Here is a 21,748-nt window from a genome sequence, read left to right on the forward strand (position 1 = left end):
CCTAAGGAGAAGAAAGTCTGAGCCATTGTTGATATTTATTGAGAGTGACTAACCTCCCCGAATGAGCCACATCTGAAGTGTTTAATTCACACAAAGCAATACATACTCCCTCTTGGATAAGCTACTCTGGATTCTGTGCTTTTTAGTGACATGTTTCCTTTCCTATTAATAATATGTAATAAGACCTAGAGAACTGCATCCTCAAATTACGTAATATGATGCTTATGGGCAATTATTTTTCTTCTTGTTATTGTTAGTCCTATGATTGTTATTTGTGGATGAAATTAACAATAAAAAGTAGCAGTCTTTTTCATCCAAAACAGGCTCGGAATAGTTATTTTGGTCTTCAGTCTTATCCCCCAGCTCCCACAGTGCAGACAGACCTAGGTAACAATTCTATTCAAAGAAAAAAGCATGCTTCTCTCCTTGCATATGCCCAGCAGGTCTATTAAATGGCTGTGATTTCTCAACCATTCACAGTTACTACATGCTGCTTACAACTGTGTTCCAACACAACCTTCACACTTTTTTTTCCCTTCCCTAATTTCTTCTCTACTGACTGACTCAGTATTTAATACTTGCTTGGGCAGCCTGAGAGATTCCCCAGCTTCTTGGCGAGCTTTCCTGCTCTGCCAGGTAACTATGCAATGTTTGCATTTTCAGTGGACACTGGATCCAACCCAGGATATACCATGAGTTTTCATAAATGCACAGAGTATTACAAAAATTTAAATGGATTTTGATCCCAACTTGGGAAACAGATAATGAGAAGTAAATAAAGGAACTGCTTTTCCACTCGGGTAAAGAAAGGATGGGGACAAGTTTGGAAGAAGGAATTGCCCTCTGTAATGTTTCAGTCCTGAAATCAAAGACTGTGATGTGCAACTTCATCTCAGTGGTTTTTCAGAATTAAGTGTCTGCTGATATCTCGTTCCTACAAAGAAGATGTGCTACTGGTTGTGGTGAGAGGTTGGGTTTCTTAAAACAAAACAAACAAAACAAAACAAAAAACTAAAACAAAAACCCAAGTTATGTTATGTAAACATGTTTTTGTTTTATTCCTAGATGTGGGATATGAGAATGCTTCAGATTATCCATAGCAGTGAACTATTTGCTCTTGAGTGTGGCAGGGGTGTGATTCTGCCAGCCAAAGATACTTTAATTCTGAGGATTCTGGTAAAAATGCCAGGGTCCTTAAAGTGCCAGTAGTGGTGGGGCTGGCCAGTAGCTGGGGCTTAAAGTGGCTAGGATTCTGAAGAAGAGGCAGCTGCTCCTGGTTGCTACTGTGGTTTATCAAGTAGTTATAGGCAAAGACACAAGAAGAAGTTGGAGATATCCTGACTATGAAGGTTGGAATTGCCCCAAGGAACCCATTGCTCCTAATTCCACCTCCTTTGCTCTCTAACCTTCTTTCTCTTTCTTAGTGTTGAAGTGTTACAATAAGGTTTGTTGGTAGAGGGAATAGAATAAAATAAAATTGGAAAACAAATACACCAACAATAATTAGCTTTGCCCTTGTGGTAGGAGGGGAACTACAGGAGAAAATTCAAAGGACTAACATATGAAAGAGTTGGAAGGTAGACTAAAATCCCTTTCCCCATTAGGGCTACATACAAGAAATAGAATAGAACATCCCACACCCTCAGAAACCTGAGATAAGCATGAGAAAAATGAATGCTATGTCGCTGACCTATAGTTCTGTGTCAGAAGTCTCAGAATGTTGTGAGCACATTTCTTTTCTTGAACTCACCAGCCTACTACAATTCTTCAATGTACCTTTTGCTTCTTTAAGGAAGACAAAAACTGTCCCTTCTATTTTAACCATGAGTCCTGATCCATTTATTTCCACTGGGGAGCAATAGTTTAATGTCTGTAAAAGGTACCCAAGGATTCAGATTCATCCAATGATATTATTATGAAATTCCACAAGCAGTAACTAGTAAATATGTAAATTTCTCTAATACCAATTAAGAAAAGTTTCTGGGAATGCATATGTGCTAAAATGTAGTTTCTCCTCAATTAAGCTTTCTTAAGTACAGAAATGAGGTTGCCTAAATCTTGTCACCAAAACTCAAGCATATTTGGAAATTAAGAGAGCAGTCTGGAGAAAGAGTCATAAGTGTATCAAGAAACACAGCTGGTCTTCATTGGGGCATTTTCTTTCTTTCTTTCTTTTTTCTTTTTTCTTTTTCTTTCTTTCTTTCTTTTTTCTTTTTCTTTTTTTTTTTTTTTTGAGACAGGGTTTCTCTGTGTAGCCCTGGCTGTCCTGAAACTCACTCTGTAGACCAGGCTGGCCTTGAACTCAGAAATCTGCCTGCCTCTGCTTCCTAGAGTGCTGAGATTACAGGCGTGTACCACCACACCTGGCTTGGGGCATTTTCACAGTAATAATCTAAGACTATTAAGATGACGAGAGCTCTACACCCCACTGGCATCCCCTGTGATCCTACCCTTTCAGCAGGACTGACTGAACTTTAACCAAGCATCTGAAAATGTCTACACTTGCATACTTATAGTCTGTTTTCCTCTCTGCTCACTAGCTGACCTGAGCATCCAACCTACTTCTGATCTGATTATATGCCAGAAAACTATACACACACCAAAACTCACCTTAAATATAGGTACTTCATGTAAATGGAGATTTCCCCCATCCCCATTGCTCCCTACCAGTGGTGGAAGTTTAAATACAACTGGCCTCCTACCCTTTGTGCACATGCTATTACCTCCCCTAAGGTTCAAATAGCTAGTTATCCCATCTACATAATGTACAGTATACAGAGAATAGCTCTGCAGATCCTTAGAGATGGAGGATAGCATTAATAGGGAATAGCATTCCTTTGAAGTATTCTGTGTATCCTTAAGATATTTTGTTCCTGACAGTGTTCATCACATATATCAACCAGCCTTCTTTCTCCACCGTTTCTGATGCTCTGATATAAGCTTCTTAGGAAAACATTTTTATATATCTTGTACTTCCCCAAGAATAGCATGTTAATAAAATATTTCTGGTATTTTAAAGACTTGTTTATGATGTAAAAATGGCTTTTATTGTTAATTCTATTTTTATTTAATAAGAGGAGAGCAATATACTGCATCTTATTCATGAACAGGAATTTGGGAAGACATATATACATACGTATGGTACAAGAAAGGTAAACATCAACTCAAATGTATGCATGTATAGCGTATGTTTTTATGAGCTTCTATTTGTCTGGGTTACTAGGAAAAAATCAATTAATTTCACAGGGGCATCACACTCGGTCTTTTAAAAAACCAGATGGCTTAATTGGTTAATCAATGGTGCTCTAAAGAGATGACACTTAGTGGCTCACACGGGGAATAAAGAGGAGTGGTTGCAGCAGTACACTTAGTCCCTGGACTGTACAAATATTTCTAATATTCAATTGTACAGTCAATTTCAGAGTAATCGCTCTTATCCATCAACACCATTAAACAACTATTTCTTTAAAAACTGGTATTTGGCCATCCACTGAAGACACTTAAATTTCTTAATGTTTCCAGTTTAAGTGAAAAATCAACACTTTTGAAATTATCTATCATGATTATCTTTTTGTTGTTGTAGGACTAAGGGAAGTAAATGATTGAGATTTTAAAATATGCATAGAAAGGGCAGCTGGAGAGATGGCTCAGCAGTTTCAGGCGCTTTTTTTTTTTTTCAGGGAACTAGAGTTTGGAATCTGCACATATACCAGGCACTCCCAAATGCTGATAACTCTAGCTCTAGGGGAATCTGATACCTTTTTCTGATCTCTGCAGGCATTGATAATAATGAACATGTATAAATCACACACACACACACACACACACACACACATTTGAAACAAATTTAAAGACAAGTTATTATATGTGTTAAAGTTGCCAGTCCATTAGCAGTGAACCATTCGGCTTTGTGTAAATTCTATGAAGTTCATTAAAAGACATGTCAATGCACTTCCAGCAACAGTTTTAGAGACTACACCTACAGTATGAGATATAATTATGGAATTTCTAATAAGGTCTGGCATTTGTCCATTCACTTGGGATATCATACTTTAACATGCTGTAATCCTGTTACATTGTTGACTTGGATGTAAGTTAGAGTAAGAAACTATCACTCATTGCTATGTTTCCTATTATCTTTACTATTTTTGTTGTGTAATCGTCTTTACAATTTAGGAAAGTTGATGGCATTTCTAGGGCACATCACTCCAAAAAGATGACAACAGTCAGTCTGCCAAATCTAGAGAAATCAAACATTTATTTTAAATCATATCAAAGTTATCTACAGAGCTTTCCCCTCATCTTTCTTCTCATTAAAATGATAAAACTTTGTTTTGCTCAATAAGTTTTTGTTAACTCTTCAAGATTTTTTTCTTTCATTTTATCTATTCCCCCCTTTATTGAAAATAGATTCTTTTTATCATCCAATAAATTTTCATTCCAGTTTTCCTTCCCTCTGCTCTTCCCAATTGCTCCCCACCTCCACTCTTCTCAGGATGTACCTCCCTTTTGGACTCTCCTTAGAAAAGAATTGGCTTCTAAGAGATAACAATGAAACATGACAAAATAAAATGTAAATGAACAAGGCAAAAACTATATCATAGTTGGACATGGCAACCCAACAAGAGGAGGACAGTTCCAAAAGCAGGCAAAGGAATCAGGGACCCACTTGTTCTCACAGTCAGGAGCTCCATAAAAATACTGAGCTAATAGCTATAACGTATATGCAGAGGACCTGTCTTCTGCTTGCTGCTTCAGTCTCTGTATGCTTATATGCAATTGCTTAACTGATTCAGAGGATCTTGGAATCCTAGTGTTCTCAATCACCTTTGGCTCTTACAATCTTTTTGCCTCCTTTTCCATGATGTTTTCTTGTGGGTGCTACTACTAAGAGTTTGACATTTTTTTTTACCGGACTCGGACAAGGAAGTAGGCTCAGGTAAGAATATTAGAAACAGTGACCATGGGAGGAGCTTTGCTTACTATTTTGCTGAATCTTATATGATCTTCTTGCTTACTACTTTACTTAATTATTACCTTGTGTGATCCTTTTGCTTACTACTTTACTTAATTCCTATTTTATATGATTATATTTTTTTACTACTTCGCTTGATTATTTTGTCTTTGATCTAAGAACTGATCATGTTTTTTGGATATACCTAGAAAGATATAGAAGCAGACAGAATAGAAATAAAGCTGCTTCAAGCCTCAGTATGATCTTGAGTCATGTAATAATTTTGTATAACCATTTTTCTTTTTCAATGCTCACTCTCTAGCTTGAGACCCTGTTGATTAATTGAGATGGCTTGGTCATTTTCTGAATTCTGAGGGAAGGGCTTTGATTAAAATAACCCATTTAAACACTCTTTACTAATTTCTGACTGTGGGCCTCTACATCTGCTCACATCTGCTATGAGAGGAGGCCTTTTCAGTAAATTACTGGATAACATTGCTGATCTATGAGTATAGCACAATACCAATAATAACTATTTTAATCATCTCAGCTGGCCATCATTTGTTCCCAGGCAAGACTTCCAGGGGTGGGACAAGGTTACCTTCAATTGAGTGGTTGACCAAGGGGGTTCCATGGGAATTTCCTAACATTCCACACTTTTGCCTGGACAAAGGGTTGCTTTCCACAAAGTGAAATCAGGACCCCATTGCCTAGGAAAGCACCCAGACAACACACTGAAGAAGTTGAGTTGCTACCTACATGAAGCCTTAGATGAATAGACATTTTTCATCTAGGAGGCTACTTTACAGGCTATAAGCTTGCCACAAAACATTCAACCTGCAATCTGTCCTGCATGCAAATTATGCTAGGGCAATGGTGGCACAGAACTTGTGGGAGTGGCCAACCAGTGTCTGATTTGACATAAGTCCACTCTATGAGAAGAAGCACAAATTCAACACTGTATGAGTAACCAAAAACCAGAGGCTAGATTACCCACAGACCTCACACAAAACCACACACTACTGTTAAAACACAAATAAAAATTATTTGAGAATTTCATGCATTGTATTTTGGTCATGTTCCTTTGTCATCACTATCTTCCTCAAGTTTCACGTGCCTCATTCTAAAGACAGCGTTTCTATGTATAGCTTTGGTTATCCTGAAACTCACTCTATAGACAAGGCTGGCCTCAAACTTGTAGATCCATCTTCTTCTGCCTCCCAAGTGCTAAGATTAAGGGCATCCATTGCACAGAGACTTTATTCATTTAAAAAGAAATTCATTGAGTACAGTCAGTATTGCCTATATACTCTTGGTTGAAGGGTGGTATGCTAGAACATATTGGATCTTTTGGGGCTTATAGCCTTAAAAAGTGTTTTCTCTCTCTCTCTCTCTCTCTCTCTCTCTCTCTCTCTCTCTCTCTCTCTGTGTGTGTGTGTGTGTGTGTGAGTATGTCTTTCTTCTCTCTCCCTTTGTTCTTCTCTTTTCTCTCATTAAGTAACTATCAATTTCCATTAACTTCTCAGTTCTTCAACTAGCTCTCGTATCCACCTCCTCCATTCTGAAAATATATTTGTCTCAAGATTTCAAAGGTCTTGATATGCTGTCACAACCGCTCTGTGCCCACATTTGCAGCTTCTCTGTTGTGTTTGGAAAACCCTCTTCATTATACTCATCCACCGCCTCTGGCTCTTTTGCTAAAGTTCTTATTGGTAGTCCATTTTGTTCAAAACCACAACTCATAGTTGCCAGTATAAGGTTTTATGTGGTAACTTGCCAAAGACCAACTTTGGCATGGAGAGGGGTTATGAGAGAAGGGGTATCTGGGAGGTTTGAAAAGAAGACTTGGAGTCAAATCATGGATTCAGCTGAAAGCTAGTGTTCTCTCTCCAAATCCTACTTGCTCTTTGTGTGCATGTGTGTGTGTGTGTGTGTGTGTGTGTGTGTGTATGTGTGTGTATGTGTGTGTATGCATGAGAGAGAGAGAGAGAGAGAGAGAGAGAGAGAGAGAGAGAGAGAGAGCGCCAAGAAGTTCTCTGTTTTTATCCTAAAAAATTCTCTGGATAGCTCATCTCCTGCAGAACACAGGTCTAGAATTTTATTTTACATATCAATGCAGTTATTTACCCCAGCTTTCCTTTTGATTATGAGTCAGCATCCCTTGACCCAAACCCTTTGATTCTAAAGAGACAGCAAGACAGCAAGCATATACTTTTTTTTTCATAACACTGCAAAAGAGGTCTGTCTGCCTTTGTTAAACACAGAATATGAAGTAGTTGTGTGGGACTCTGCCCTGAAATCACCATTTTCACCATGCCTGAGCCTAACCTTTCTCTGTCCTAGGCTGATCCTGAACTCAGGAATCCATCTATCTTTGTAAGCATAAACAAAAAACTTAGCTGGATAGATCTTTTGTTCATCTCACAACTCCCTAAATCTCTTTATCTCCTTCTTTAGCAATTTTTTTTAACAAGTTAGCTCACAGTGCAGAAGCTTTTGTTGCTTGAGATTCATGAAGCCCCTCATATAATTCACATTGCATCCTTGTGTATTGCATAGTTGAGAAATTACACATTTTTGAACTCATGTATTTAGAGTTCTTTTCCATAACCTTAAGGTTGTCCTGGAGGTACAAGTGTTTGCCATTCTCCTGAGACACAGCCAGACCCTCAACTCCTGAACTACTGTTTCTAATTATTCTAGAGTCACTGACAGTAACCTGGAGGACATTCCTTGAAAGGAAAAAGTCCTCTGCTGCTAGTACTGGTTCCAAAAAAATATGTACATTGTTCTACAAACAAGCCTTATGCCCACAGCCACCATCTACACTCATGGAGGCTTACACTGGAGCCCTGTTCTAGGGACAGGAACCATGTTGCTCTGTCCCCATCAAAGCCACACTTAGCTCCTTAGTCATGCTAGCTATCTGTGTAAATTAACATGTTTATCCTAATTTACTATGACCAATGAGATGAATGCATTCTGCATTTTGACTTAGTGTAAAATTATTTGTTAACCACTGTTATTTTTTTAATAGTATTAATTCCAGTCTTGTCAAATAGATACAGTCCTTTTCTGGAGTGTGAAAAGTACAAATAAAACTTCAGTAAAAGACAGAAAATATGGAAATGAATAAAAAGCCCCCTGCATGGCCAATAGGAATACCTCATTCCTGCGCATCCGGTTAAGGTGTCACTAGTAAATGTGTGCTGTGGAGGAAGGGTAGTCCACTTATCCTTCCTGCAATAAGGTCCTTTCATAGCACATAGCATCTCCTATTACTTATTACCATTTATTTTTTTTCTGTACTTCTGAAACTCATTTATTCATTTAGCCAAAAATGGTGGGCTGGCAAATGGCTCAGCTGGTAAAGATGCCTGCCACTGAGTTCCATTCCCAGAACCACATCCTAAAAAGAACTGACTCGTACAAGGTGTCTTCTGTCCTCCACACACACCACACTCTGCCATGCCTCAGAGGTAGGTAGATAGGTAGGTACGAAGGTAGGTAGATCAGCAGGCAGACAGACATGTCAGACAGACAAATGTTTAAGGGATTAGGATACATATAAATATTACAGCATGCTTTTTCCTAGCTTGGAAAAATGAATGCATATTATCAATAACTCTAAGCCAATAAACAGGTTTAAAACATAACGAAGGGTTCAAAGTAAGCTTGAAATGGTCACCATCTGTAGTCAGAAGAGTGGCTTCTTTTGAAAAGGACTATGAAGCAGAAGGACTTCTGGAAGTTTCTGTGCTCTGTTCCATGACCAGGCTAATTTTATGTGGGTGGCATTTTCATGTGCACGCTTGTCCCCACCCCTTTTCATAACTCACGGAGCACAGATACTATGTCTTATCTTCAGAATGGACTTCTGAAAACAGGTTGTCAGCTTGTGTGTAGTTGGTTCAGTCACTGGTTTCCTCCCCAGCACACACAGAGTCATACACACACACACACACACACACACACACACACACACACACACGTATTTATCCATTCTGTTCACAGGCACCGGAGTTGGGGTAGGTGGCAAGATCCTGGATAGTATCCTCTAGGCAGCAGTTTTTTAATATTTTTTCCCTCTTTGGTTAAAAATAGCTCCGGCCTCCATAATACATCTTGATTACATTCTCCCCTCCCCCTACTACTTCTACACCATCTCTCTCTCCTCTTCCCATCCATGTCCATTCCCTTTGTGTCTCTCGTTTAAAGGCAAGCAGGCTTCTAAGGGATAATAATGAAGTAAAAGAAAGACTAACACATTGGAATAAGGCAGCACAAACAGAAAGAAAAGAGCCCAAGGAAAGGTGCAAGACACAGATATGGACACAGAGACCCAGTCGTTGGCACCGTCAGAAATCCCATGAAAACACTGAGCTGATATATATGCAAAGGACCTGTAGGGCATATAGAGAAATATATATAAATATGTAAATATAAATATATATAAATTTTAAAGAATATGGAAAGAGAAGCCCTGGCATGACTTTATGAGCCAAGGAACCTCCCAAGGTGCCACTGAATTTGTTTTCTGGGCCACTTTCTGCTAGGCATGCAGCCTACCCTTGAGAGAAGTTTGTTTCCTCAGTGAGACTCCCATGAAGAAAACTAAATGTTCATTTGCATGTGGTTCTCCATTGGTGACAGCTCCCAGGTTAGGGATGGGGCACGAGTACACTTCCTTCAGCACTAGGACCCTATCTGGTGCAGACCTGTGAAGGCCCTGTGCTGCTTTAGTCTCTGAGTTCATAGGTTCCTCAGTCCTGCTGTGTTTAGAAGGCTTTCTTTCCTTGGTGTCCTCTGTCCCCATTGGCCACTCTCTCTACCTCCCCTTCCACAGGGTTTCCTGAGCCCTCGGGGGAGGGATTTGATGGAAATATCTCATCTGTGGCTGACTGTAACAAGGTCCATTCTCTGAATAATGTCTGGCTTGGGGTCTCTAGCTGTTCCTATGCTGTGCTTGTGTTTGCTTTTTTTTTTTTTTTTTTGGCCAGTATTAATTTATTGTTGCCCTAGGTTTCTGGGCTATCTAGTCTCAGGTTCATGTCACCCCAGCAGTGTTGAATATGGGTTCCATCTCATGGAGTGGGCCTTCAGGCAAATCAGATATTAGGTGGTTATGCCTACAAGCTGTGTGCCACCATTGTACTATGTGTGGCAGGCAGGACACCATGGTGAATGGGAGGGTTTGTGGCTGGGTTGATGCTTATGTTTCTCTCCTGATAGCTTGCAGAATACCATCCTGTATCAAAGACACTAGAATGCAGGGGTGAAGGCTCCATGTAGGCACTAGCTGGGCTTCTCCATGTTCAATGAGTTAGGTAGGTGGGGTTGTAAGCAATGAGGCCTTGCCGTCAGTTTGTGGAGAGCAACCTGTACTCTTAGCAACAGTCTGGGTTGTTTGGAGATTCTCTTGGAACCCCTTTGGCCAACAAAACAATTAGCTGTAATCCATTTCTGGTACTAAAAGCTTCCTCATGACTTCATTATTTTTTTTTTATTCTTTTTTTTTAATTTTTTATTCGATATAATTTATTTACATTTCAAATGATTTCCCCTTTTCTAGCCCCCCCCACTCCCCGAAAGTCCCGTAAGCCCCCTTCTCTTCCCCTGTCCTCCCTCCCACCCCTTCCCAGTTCCCCGTTCTGGTTTTGCCGAATACTATTTTACTGAGTCTTTCCAGAACCAGGAGCCACTCCTCCTTTCTTCTTGTACCTCATTTGATGTGTGGATTATGTTTTGGGTATTCCAGTTTTCTAGGTTAATAACCACTTATTAGTGAGTGCATACCATGATTCACCTTTTGAGTCTGGGTTACCTCACTTAGTATGATGTTCTCTAGCTCCATCCATTTGCCTAAGAATTTCATGAATTCTTTGTTTCTAATGGCTGAATAGTACTCCATTGTGTAGATATACCACATTTTTTGCATCCACTCTTCTGTTGAGGGATACCTGGGTTCTTTCCAGCATCTGACAATTATAAATAGGGCTGCTATGAACATAGTAGAGCATGTATCCTTATTACATGGTGGGGAATCCTCTGGATATATGCCCAGGAGTGGTATAGCAGGATCTTCTGGAAGTGAGGTGCCCAGTTTTCTGAGGAACCGCCAGACTGATTTCCAGAGTGGTTGTACCAATTTGCAACCCCACCAGCAGTGGAGGAGTGTTCCTGTTTCTCCACACCCTCTCCAACACCTGCTGTCTCCTGAATTTTTAATCTTAGCCATTCTGACTGGTGTAAGATGAAATCTTAGGATTGTTTTGATTTGCATTTCCCTAATGACTAATGAAGTTGAACATTTTTTAAGATGCTTCTCTGCCATCCGAAGTTCTTCAGGTGAGAATTCTTTGTTTAACTCTGTACCCCATTTTTTAATAGGGTTGTTTGGTTTTCTGGAGTCTAACTTCTTGAGTTCTTTATATATATTGGATATTAGCCCTCTATCTGATGTAGGATTGGTGGAGATCTTTCCCAATTTGTTGGTTGCCGATCTGTCCTCTTGATGGTGTCCTTTGCCTTACAGAAACTCTGTAACCTTATGAGATCCCATTTGTCAATTCTTGCTCTTAGAGCATACACTATTGTTGTTCTGTTCAGAAACTTTCTCCCTCTACTGATGTCCTCAAGGGTCTTCCCCAGTTTCTTTTCTATTAGCTTCAGAGTGTCTGGCTTTATGTGGAGGTCCTTGATCCATTTGGATTTGAGCTTAGTACAAGGAGATAAGGATGGATCAATTCGCATTCTTCTGCATGCTGACCTCCAGTTGAACCAGCACCATTTGTTGAACAGGCCATCTTTTTTCCATTGGATGTATTCAGCCTCTTTGTCGAGCATCAAGTGGCCATAGGTGTGTGGGTTCATTTCTGGAACTTCAATCCTGTTCCATTGATCTGCCTGCCTGTCACTGTACCAATACCATGCAGTTTTTAACACTATTGCTCTGTAGTATTGCTTGAGGTCAGGGATACTGATTCCCCCAGATTTTCTTTTGTTGCTGAGAATAGTTTTAGCTATCCTGGGTTTTTTGTTGTTCCAGATGAATTTGATAATTGCTCTTTCTAACTCTGTGAAGAATTGAGTTGGGATTTTGATGGGTATTGCAATGAATCTGTATATTGCTTTGGCAAAATGGCCATTTTAACTATATTGATTCTACCGATCCATGAGCATAGGAGGTTTTCCCATTTTTTGAGGTCTTCTTCCATTTCCTTCTTCAGAGTCTTGAAGTTCTTGTCATACAGATCTTTCACATGTTTGGTAAGAGTCACCCCAAGATACTTTATACAGTTTGTGGCTATTGTGAAAGGGGTCATTTCCCTAATTTCTTTCTCAGCCTGCTTATGCTTTGAGTATAGGAAGGCCACTGATTTGCTTGAGTTGATTTTATAACCTGCCACTTTGCTGAAGTTGTTTATCAGCTGTAGGAGCTCTCTAGTGGAGTTTTTTGGGTCACTTAGGTAGACTATCATGTTGTCTGCAAATAATGATAGTTTGACTTCTTCCTTTCCAATTTGTATCCCTTTAACTTCCTTATGTTGTCTAATTGCCTGAGCTAGTACCTCAAGTACAATAAAGTCTTCTTAATGAAATAATTTCCCCAACATTCTTTGTGTTTCTTCCTTAAGCTTCACTTTTGGCTATTTAGAATCTACCACTTTGAGGTGAGTAGTGCTTGGATGTTTTTGATACAATCATCTCTACAGCACGAAAACTGAATTTGTTGACAAGCATATTAGGTTCTAGTCTCAGGGTGATTGTGTGGGATCTCTTCCCTTTGCATTGAAAGACATGACATTAACACTATTCTGCTCTTACAAAGTAAAAAAAGAAAAAAAAAAGAAGTGTTGATAACATTATGTTTGTATGTTTGATAATGATGCCTGCATGCATACACACATATGTTAACTATTATGGAGGAAAAATAAATGTGTACCAAAAATAGATTTGATGAAGATAAATTAAGATTATTTAAAATATATATTTATCATTGTCCTGAACTTCTTTAATATTCTTATTAATTTCATTAATGTTTTAATTATTTACATTTCCAATGTTGTCACTCCTCCTGGTCTCCTCCAACATCCACACCTCCTCCCCTTTGCACTAAGGGGGTGTTAACCCACCCACTTACTCCCACATCATCCCTCTAGCTTCCTTCTCTGAGACATCAAGCCTCCAAAGGACCAAGCACATCCCCTCCCACTGATTCCAGAAAAGACCATGTATGTTCTCTGGTGGCTTAGTCCCTGGGAGCTATGATGGGTCTAGTCCGTTGATACTCTTGTTCTTCCTATGGAGTTGCAATCCCCTCCAGCTCTTTCTATCCCTCCCTTAACTCTTCCATTGGGGACCCCAGGCTCAGTACAGTTGTTAGCATCAGTATCTGCATCTGTCTTAGTCATGTCCTGGCAGAGCCTCACAGAGGACAGCTATACTAGGCTCCTGTCTGCAAGCACATCTTGGTATCATCAATATTTTTGTCTCCACCTTTCATTTAGAGAAGAACAATTCTGGGTTAAATTTTTTGAGAGGGGTGGGTGACCCCATTCCTTAGGCAGGCCTCTCCTTACCATGGGACAGAAAATGCCTCATGGTAAGGACAAGGCAGGCTTAGTCTTATTAAAAGGAACAAAGCTTTTTTCTTACAAACATGAGTTTAAGTCATTTAGCATTAAGAGGGTGGAAACCTTTTCCCTCTCTATGCAGTAAAAATTGGAGCTCAATTTTCATCCAGAATGAGTGAGTTCTTTCTGCACTGATGCTTGGGCTGTTGCTCCATGAGCATATATAAGTATGGATGTGTGTGTAAGTATGCAATTGTGAGAATGTATACATATGTATGTGTGTATAAGTATGTAATTGTGAAAATACATGCAAGTGGGGCCAGCTGGATTTGGATGGAAATTTAAAAATGAGCAAGCATGAAGCTGTAATTATATTTATGTGAGATTATTTATATTCACCTATGTAAAAGTTTGTCTTCCTGCTAGTGTTATTCTCTCCTCCTGGTTCAATAGAAGTTTATTGCTCCAAACTTCTCCCAAGCCCAACAAGCAAGAGGCATCTGGACAATAGGGAAAAGGCTCTGGCAATTAATCCTTTACTTAATCTTCTGCTGTTTTAGGATGAGGTGGTAAGTGCCTGAGACTGCAGTCTCTGGCTCCAGAGGAACACAAAAGGCAGGTCAGCTACAATAGCATAGTAAAACTTAGACTTAAATAAGTAAACTTTTTTATAATAGAGCAACCCTAACTAAACTCCTAAGACAAAGTCTTAACCCAGAATCGCAAAAGCAAGTCTAACTTGACTTCTGCTGCCTCAAGAAGAACCAACATGAAAGAAGAAACATCCCACTGGGCCTGGTCCCTGGCATCCAGACAAGCCAGTACTCTGCAACATATGTGCTGGGGGCCACGGGCTAGCCCATGTGTGCTGTTTGGTTGGTTTACTTAGTCTCTGAGAGCTCTGAGGTATCCAGTTTAGTTGATACTCTTGTTCTTCCTATGGGATTGCAATTCCTTTCAGCTCCTTCAGTCCCTCCTCTAACTCTGCCATAGGGGTTCCTTACCTCAGTCCTGAAAGTATCTGCATCTGTCTTAGTCAGCTGCTTGTAGAGCCTCTCAGAGGTCAGCCATGCTAGGCTCCTGACTGCAAGCACAACATGGCATCAGTAATAATGTCAGAACTTCGTGTCTACACATTGAATGGACCCCAAGTTGGGGGAATCAACTTTCCTTCAATCTAATAAAATACATTGTGTTTTGTGTTGCAGGCCACTGAGCAATGCAATTGACCAGATCAATGGCAGAATTATGTTTTAGTTTCATATAGTTTTACTTAACTGAAACTTAAATCTACATATTTGATTAGTGTTGCCACATTGAAGAGTGAAGAGTGGATATTAGCCTCAGTTTAAACAGGTTTGATGCAGGAATGTCACTGAGGAACATCTATTACAAGAATGGGCACCTGTAGCCTGCTGTGGTTTTTTTGTTTTTGTTTTTGTCATTTTAATTTGTTTGTTGTATGTTTGCAGAAGTAAAGTGTTTCTTCGGGTGCTTTCTTTGAACTATTTTAACTGTCTAAAACCACACCGAGAAAGACAAATACTGTTTTGATGTTTTGACTGTTTAAATTCATATCTAAGTCTGGTATTTTCTCCTTTAGGCTAAATAAATTTTTATTCATTTATTGATTACTTAGTTTTATAATGTATTATACTAATATCATAGATTATAGAATTTCCCTCTGCCTACAACACTTATTGTACTCTATTTGGAGAAAGGGGTATTTAAAGAGGTAATTAATTTTAAATGATGTCCTAAAGTTAATGTCTACATCCTATAATAGCAATATTCTTCAAAAAGAAAATATAGGTAATAGGTATCACATGTGTACAGGAAATTCAAGTTGATACAAGAATACCTCAGACTTCTAGGGTATAAATAACAAAAGAATTATTATTAAATTAACTCCTTAATCTGTGGTATTTTTTAGTGATAATCTCTAACTGATAAGCAGTGATAATTCCTAGTCTACAGTTTTCTAAGTCATATGGATGGAAATGAAACTCATTTATCTTATTTGAATATATTATTTATTGTATGCAGAGAATCTATTGGCATTAGGTTAGCAACCTTTTTAACGACCTAAAATTTTTTAATTAATGTGTTTTTTTCTAAAATGTAATTATAGTAATTGCAGCAGAAGGTCTTAATAGAACATTCCATAAAATAGACTGACAGCATCTAAGATATGATGATGACCATGATGATGATAATGAAGATGAAGATGAAGATAAATGGTGATGATGATGTAAAATTACTAAATCAAAGAAACAATCATTTAATATGTCAGAAGGAAATATCATTAAAAATTGAGTAAGAAATGGTAAGACATAAACCCCAGAAAGAAGACTTACATGGTGAAAATTTAGCAAATACAAAGGAAATTTGCATCACCCTAAAAGCTATTGACAAGAAAATGGCTACAAATATGCATTCAAATCAGGACTCTGAATTGAGAGTGAGAACACAGCTGTGTCTGTGAGGACCACAGTGCCAGGTGAAAGGCTTCCTTCCTAGAAGTTCTATTCACAATTCTAGTACACTGACTAAATTAATAGAGCAATGTTCCATTTCACTGCACCAGGAGGCTCAAAATTGGTGGGCCAATTCTTGGAAAATTAATTATAGATTTAACGCACTTTCAATCAAATCCTGTTGAAATAAAACGGAAAGCATTTGAATGATTTTAAATTTCATAGAAAACTAGCTAACATAGAACTTAATAAATGTATTTAAGATTTAAAATAAGAACTCTAAATTTGTGAGAAGTACATTCTTTTAACCTAAGACATGCTACAGTGTTGCTAATTAAGATAATGAACTATTTGTGTAGCATAATAAAGAAAATATGGGACAAGACTCTTCATACAGACCTGCCAGTACCTGATGATTTACAACACGGGGAAATAAAAACCTGGAGGACATAAATTTCTATTTCTGGTCTCCTGACAAGGATCCTTCCTCATGCATGTTCAAAGGATGTTTATTAGTGGAGGAATTCTTTGAGTGTTAAAACTTTATGCTACTTCTAGTTCATTCTTTGTTTATAGTACTTGTGTTTGAAGATCTGGGCTCTCTCAGCTTCACATTTCTCTTGCTGTACCTTCTGTTGCCACTATCATAATGGAACTGTTTATCTATGGAACCATTAGCACAAATAGCCCTTCCTTCAATAAGTTTTCTTGGTCATGGAGCTTAATCAAAGCAACAGAAAAATAATTAATACAGATGTCTTCCTCTATTGTTTTCCATGAGAAATTGCTGATAGTTATCTCACTTTATTTTTGAAACAGAATTTTTCACTGCACTTGGAACTCACAGACTTTACATGACAAGTTGGTTAGAGAGTTCTAGGGATCAGCCTGTCTCTGTGTTCTAGTTCTAACAGTCCTTGGTTTTAATATGGTTGCTGGGCATCTGAAATCAAGTCTTTTTGCTTTCATGTAAAACATTTGACTGAGTCACCTACCTAGCATTATTATCTTTTCTATGTAGACATTTTCTACTGCCATTTTTCAATACAAATAATCTTTTTATGGAAACTTAATATGCAATTTAAGTCTAATTTCCTTTATTTACAAAATTCATTAATGCAAATTTTATTTAATAAGCAATAAGGTTATTCAATAAATTATAAATATTTCTATATCTTCTTGCATTATGAGAATTTTTTCATGATCACCGGGTTCATTATTTGTTCTCTAAAATTATAATTTGTTGTTTCTGGTTCAACTTTAATTGGTTAAGTATCCCAATCATAATAGGTTATAGATTTCTGCTTCTTATACTTCTGGGAATTTTTATTGGATTTTGAATGATATACTTTGGAAGTTTTTGCCATTGTACATGCATTTGTTCTAGTAAAATATTTTTTCTTGTCATCTGTGATATTCATAAGTTGGTAAGGTTACCTCCCTTTGGAGGAAGAGACAAGTAAGTGGATATGTGTAAGATAAATTCCAACCAAGGCTATATAGGCAAATCTTGTCTCAAAAAAATCTAAAATTGATAAATGCAAAAGAATGACACAAAGAAACAGGTTGATTATAATAGCAAATATATTGTTTACACATTATACATATTGCAGAATCACTACAAAAGAGTACACATAGGTGCAAATCTACTTATTCACATCCATGTATACACATGCACACACACATACATACACACATACACACACACACACACACACACACACCTATACACATGATATTAGAATAAAATAGCAGGAGCCAAGTAGACTGCTTCAGTTCAATAGTGGAAGTGAAAATATAGGAAAATGAGAGAATAGGATTAACTATCAATAAATACTTTAGTAGAATTAAAAACTTTTAAAAAATGACCTCAGTGCTGAAACAGAAAAAGAAAACATAATACCTGAAACAGTTGGCTTCCAAAATAAAGATCATAGGAAATTGTCATAAACAAGAAGTATTAATGTGTGGGTTGATTTGTTAGGCTCATCTCAATGATTGTAGCAGATTTTAAATGGTAATTTGACAAGCTTTAACCAGTTTGAATTTGTGAAACTTCAAATACTTGGATTGAAAGGACATAGTCAATAGAACAAATCACCAACCTATAGATTGGGAAAAAATTTTCACTAACCCCAAATCTGATCGAGGGCTAATATTCATAATATATAAAGAAGTCAAGAAACTAACCACCAAAAAAGCAAACAACCCAATCAAAAATAGGGTACAGAATTAAACCAAGAATTCACAACAGAAGAATCTTGAATGGCTGTTCAAAGTTCTTGGTTATCATGGAAATGCAAACCAAAAGGACCCTGAGATTCTACCTTACACCAATCAGAATGGCTAAGATCAAAACCTCAGGCAGCAACACATATTTGAGAGGTTGTAGAGAAATAAGAACATTCCTCCATTGCTGGTGGCATTGCAAACTGGTATAACCACTCTGGAAATCAATCTGGAGATTCCTAAGAAAATTGGAAATCTATTTACCTGAAGACCATGCTATACCACTCTTGGGCATATACCCAAAAGATGTTCCACCTTGCCGCAGGGAACCATTTTCCATTATATTCATGGCAGCTTTGTTTGTATTAGCCAGAAGCTGGAAACCACCTAGATGTCCCACAACAGAAGAATAGATATAAAAAATGTTTACCTTTCATTTACAAAATGGAATACTATTTAGCTATTAAGAATGAGGACATCCTACATTTTGCAGGCAAATGGATGAAACTAGAAAATATCATCCTGAGTGAGGTGACTCTGACTAAAAAGGAATGCATAGTATGTACCCACTAATAAGTGGATATTAGCCTAAAATCTCAGAATACCCATGATACGATCCATAAACCGTATGAAGTTTAAGGAGAAGGAAGACTCAAGATACAATCCACTGAACTCAGTAAGGTTAACAAGCTGAAGGGCTTAGGTGAGGATGCCTCAGTCCCACTTCGGAGGGAGAATAAAGCAATTACAGGAGCAGGTATGGAGGGAGGGACCTGGATGGGAAAGGGGACAGGATGGGGAACTTGATCAGGTATTGAGTGTAGGGAAGAGGACTGAAGCCCTGGGGGCCAGAAGAAGAATGGAAAGAGGCTACCTTAGGAGGGAGGAAGTGGTGGGAACCTTCAGAATGTACCAGAGACTTGGGAGGTGAAAGACTCTCAGGACTCAAAGGGAGGGACCGTAGATGAAATACCCAATATGTTGTATGTTCTGCTTCTAACTACTGGAAGAAATGTATCCTGATGAATCTGCTGTAGTCAATGAAGTAATAACTCAATGGATTTGTATTCCATTACTGAGAGGCAGGTCTAACAGAAGGAAGAATATTATTGCAGTATCATCTGGAGTTTGTTCCTGGACCTTCTCTTTGTCTAAGCTCCTGGTTACTTTGAGGATGGGGATTTCAGTCACATGTTCAACCTTGCCACAGATCTAAAGAAACAGTATCAAAGACAGTACCTCAGATTGAAACTTCTGAAACTGACACCAAATAGCATCCTCTAAATTTCCATGCTCAGGTGTTTCTCACAGCAACATCCCAATATATTTTTCAGTCAGTTTTATGCATATTCTTTATGGTATGCTCCTCACTTCCACAGTCAGAATAATACATAATCTTCTCTCCATTTCCTTTGCCACTGTGCATGCTCAATCAGATTCTGTGTTTGGAACCCTTGCCAAGAAAAGAGAGCATTCATTATCTGCAGCAGAGAAAGGGAAAATGTAAATCAGTGTGTCATTTCTTTGCCAGTGACTTTCCAAAGGTTAGCCACTCTGGCTCCCATCTCTGATCAGTGCCACACCCCTTTGCCAAGTGTCTTCAAGTTCCCCATCTTCTGACAGGCACAGCCTTCCTTCTGTTTCTAGCTTGGCTGACTCTCCTCTTTCGTAGTTTTAAGAGAAATATCATGTCCTCAGAGAAGTCTTTAGTAATTATGCCATGTTATTTTGGAGATCCTGCACTTTCTCATTGAATCCTGTTTCTTTACTTGCATATTTATTTTTTTGCAATAGTTTATTGGTTTAATAAATGCTTGAGAGAGCATAGAGATTACCCAAATACAGTGACTACTATGTAGAGAACGTACAAACAGGCTAAATACTCTATCACTATTTTAAATTACACATTAACCATAGTATAGAATAATCTCCTAGGGATTACCAAGAAAAAAAAAAGATCTAAGGTGCAACATTAATTGGAAAACACATTGTTTATTGGAATATTTTTTAGTTTTCTTTCTTCTATCATTGAACCTGTATCCAATATGTTTCTACTGTAGGCTATGTTTACTAACTAGAATCAAACTACATTCAGCTATGGCTAACCTGTCTTTGAACATATGCTGTAGGCTGCATTTTACTAGAGCAGTGGACACCAAGCTGTGAGACTAAACTTTTATCATCATCTCTATAAATCAAGATGAAAGCCGTAGACTTCCTCCTGTGGGCCTCACACTGGCTATAGGAAAACAAAAAGGTGAAATACTTAGAGCATGAAAAGCAATTCCAAAAACAAATATTTGGCATTAGCAGGGCACCATTCAGTAGTCTGGGCTTTGTTATTGCTGTTTTATATGTAATTTCTTTTTCTTTCCTTTTCTTTATTTTCCTTTTCTTTTTTCTTTTCTTTCTATTTAATTATTTAATTAGTTATTTATTCATTTATAAATCTAGATGATGAAGAATAAGGAAGCATGTAACTGCAGGCATCAGGCTAATACTATGCTATTACTTCAATGTCTCTCTGGTACCAACTGGAACTTAAATTTCCTCCCATTATTTTATATGATAACGTGTATTCAGTTTTATTTTAAAATAAGTAGAAACCCTTTCTAAGACAAGTGTGAGCTTATATTTCCCACACGTTTCTATTCTTTTCATTATGTGTTTATTTTCTAGAGCATTACAAATGCCTAGAAATTACAAGTGCCTGCCAAAATAAAATGACATTTATTTCACATGTGGGAAATAGAAAGACACACTGGGACGTCGTGGACCAAACATTTTTTGCCAAAAGCCACTAAGAATTCATGCATCTTTGGCTATAACATCAGGCCTTTAAAAGTAAAAATTGTTCAATTTAATCTCTATGTTAACAATCAATAAAATAACATTTAGTGTTTATTAAATTTAATTGATAAACATTAAAATAAATGTGTACTTTTCTGATAATTGTGCTTTTAAAAAAGTTATTTTTATCAGTAAAATGAATGCTTAATTGAGTTCAAGTAAACATTGATACAAGACTGGACTTAATCCAAGTGTAAAATAAAAATTAGAGTTATGCTTCATGTTACCAATCTCTATGCACATTAATGTAATTTAAATTCTGTTTAAGTATAGCTTACATCTATTCCACTTTAATGTTGGAAATATGCAAAGAGACTAATTATGACAATTACAATGAACATTACAATGATGCCTTCAGTTTTTCTACCACTTTCTAAAGATATTAACAGTCATCCTCATGCTCTGTATTCTTTTCTTTCTCTTCATCCTTTGGTGCCAAATATAGAAAAATAGATTGTTAGACTTCAAGGACTAGCTTTGAATTAATTTTATAATCTTCCTACATTCTGACTGATTGACTATTTGTGTGCATGTATGCCCTTTCTTCAGGAGGTCATCAGAGCCTTGGTTTCTCCAAACAGGAAATGTAAAGGACGTTCTCTGGTCATCCATCCTTGCTGTACAACAGATACACCATGAAATGAAATGTCTATATGTCCAAC

Source organism: Apodemus sylvaticus, chromosome 15 (assembly GCF_947179515.1).
Source record: "Apodemus sylvaticus chromosome 15, mApoSyl1.1, whole genome shotgun sequence".
In the NCBI taxonomy this organism is placed as follows: domain Eukaryota; kingdom Metazoa; phylum Chordata; class Mammalia; order Rodentia; family Muridae; genus Apodemus; species Apodemus sylvaticus.